The 2,500-nt window shown below is 52.2% G+C and overlaps 2 non-coding genes across 2 annotated transcripts; both read left to right on the top strand.

The window, feature by feature from the left end:
* The first annotated feature begins 873 nt into the window (after positions 1-873).
* TRNAC-ACA (transfer RNA cysteine (anticodon ACA)) lies at positions 874-955 on the top strand. Its single transcript has one exon. It is a non-coding gene; the product is annotated as a tRNA-Cys (tRNA).
* A 363-nt stretch (positions 956-1,318) lies between these two features.
* On the top strand, positions 1,319-1,400 carry TRNAS-CGA (transfer RNA serine (anticodon CGA)). Its single transcript has one exon. It is a non-coding gene; the product is annotated as a tRNA-Ser (tRNA).
* The last annotated feature ends 1,100 nt before the right edge of the window (positions 1,401-2,500 follow it).

Raw genomic sequence — 2,500 nt, 5'->3', positions numbered from 1 at the left:
TGCATCTTTACAGCAGATATTGGGAGGGGTCCATGTGGATACAGAGGATGGAGCAACTGGCACGCAAGCTATCTGCCGAGCCTTTTTTGTGTGTCAGCACAAGGGTTCTCGTGTCACTTCTAGACCTTCCTTGGCAGATGCATTCAGGAGAGGCCCCCTACCTGCGACACAGTGAAAGTACAGTCTTTTGCTGCCCTGTGCAAGCTAGGGGACTGAAGGCACAGCTTTCTGCCACAACAGCAGAGAGCAGAGGAAGGGCGCCCAGGAGGACCGTCAGAGGGTGGTGAGGCCCCTGTCCTCTCGGCCCCGATCGGCCAAGACCTCTCTATTTGGGCAGAAGGGACCCATTCTGCGGTCCTCTGAGGCTTAGGGCCACATGCCCAGAAGGCCCACCACCCAAATCTTTGCCATATGGCTTAGACTAACTACCGGACCACTCGTGCGGCCATTTATTCCTCTGGAGCCTGTCAAAATGGCCTGCCGAAATTGGCTCCCAGGAGGCCTCTGCAACTCGATTTGCATAGAGACAGCCCCTGCCCAGGCATGCTTCCAAACAGGACACTGTTAACAGTTTCAATTTGGAGCTGGCAGAAGCCAGTGCAACCTAGTGAAGGTGAGGCTCTGCTGCCTGGCCGCTTGCTAGGTTTATTAGCACAGATCTGTCCCTGGCACTTAGTCTGAGCTTGGCAGGGAGGGGAAATGGCATTTAGGGAACTTGGGCCAGACCATAGAGATTCTGACTTTTGAATGCATTTTCAAGGGTCATGGGAGGGCCAAAAGGGAACGGTGCAGAGCGGCATAAAGTAAGGGGCGGAGGAGACATTGTGTGTGGCTAAAGTGTTAAGTTTATAGTAGAAACAGGTTTGCTCAGGAGTAGTCGTGGCCGAGTGGTTAAGGCGATGGACTACAAATCCATTGGGGTTTCCCCGCGCAGGTTCAAATCCTGCCGACTACGGTGCAGAGCCCGCTTTTATTGTTTACTCTTTTCTGGTGTGGAAAACAATCTTAAAATAGCAGTATAATACAATTACTAAAGGAGGCTGCGGCGCACTTGAGCTATTCAAGCAAGATCCTAGGAGTAAAAGCGGCTTCATCCTTTAGGCCAACGCAGAGAAACTGGTACGTTTTGACGGGTTTCGTTTTGCAATTTCAAACATATATGTACATTTAAAAGAAACTTGTGAGGAGAAAGAACGGTGCATGATGAGAGAGAAGGGTGGAAAGTACAGGACAAGATCTAGAGGCAAGGCGGTAGAGACTAAGGACTCTTCTGTGTAAGCACAGCACGATCTTTCGAGTGAGAGTTTCACTCTCATGGGTAGTCGTGGCCGAGTGGTTAAGGCGATGGACTCGAAATCCATTGGGGTCTCCCCGCGCAGGTTCGAACCCTGCCGACTACGCCTCGGTTTGAACTGAGCTGCAATTTTGCAATTTGCTCGGAAATGTCCCCAAAACAAGATGTAAACATGCATGTTGATTATAGGATGGACGATAAAGCAGACATTGGGAAGACTCCCATCCAGGACTCTCTGACTGTTAGGGGTGGGGGCCACGATTATATTTCCACCCTGACACTAGTTGCTGCTAGAGCCATCGACGCCTGGCATCGCCTCCGTCTGTAAGAAGCCCATCCTGCGCTTTTCCTTGCCTGCATCTTTACAGCAGATATTGGGAGGGGTCCATGTGGATACAGAGGATGGAGCAACTGGCACGCAAGCTATCTGCCGAGCCTTTTTTGTGTGTCAGCACAAGGGTTCTCGTGTCACTTCTAGACCTTCCTTGGCAGATGCATTCAGGAGAGGCCCCCTACCTGCGACCCAGTGAAAGTACAGTCTTTTGCTGCCCTGTGCAAGCCAGGGGACTGAAGGCACAGCTTTCTGCCACAACAGCAGAGAGCAGAGGAAGGGCGCCCAGGAGGACCGTCAGAGGGTGGTGAGGCCCCTGTCCTCTCGGCCCCGATCGGCCAAGACCTCTCTATTTGGGCAGAAGGGACCCATTCTGCGGTCCTCTGAGGCTTAGGGCCACATGCCCAGAAGGCCCACCACCCAAATCTTTGCCATATGGCTTAGACTAACTACCGGACCACTCGTGCGGCCATTTATTCCTCTGGAGCCTGTCAAAATGGCCTGCCGAAATTGGCTCCCAGGAGGCCTCTGCAACTCGATTTGCATAGAGACAGCCCCTGCCCAGGCATGCTTCCAAACAGGACACTGTTAACAGTTTCAATTTGGAGCTGGCAGAAGCCAGTGCAACCTAGTGAAGGTGAGGCTCTGCTGCCTGGCCGCTTGCTAGGTTTATTAGCACAGATCTGTCCCTGGCACTTAGTCTGAGCTTGGCAGGGAGGGGAAATGGCATTTAGGGAACTTGGGCCAGACCATAGAGATTCTGACTTTTGAATGCATTTTCAAGGGTCATGGGAGGGCCAAAAGGGAACGGTGCAGAGCGGCATAAAGTAAGGGGCGGAGGAGACATTGTGTGTGGCTAAAGTGTTAAGTTTATA

Source organism: Ambystoma mexicanum, chromosome 3q, assembly GCF_040938575.1.
Source record: "Ambystoma mexicanum isolate Mex_15411 chromosome 3q, UKY_AmexF1_1, whole genome shotgun sequence".
Taxonomy (NCBI): Eukaryota; Metazoa; Chordata; class Amphibia; order Caudata; family Ambystomatidae; genus Ambystoma; species Ambystoma mexicanum.
This window is presented reverse-complemented; position numbering and strand designations above follow the sequence as displayed.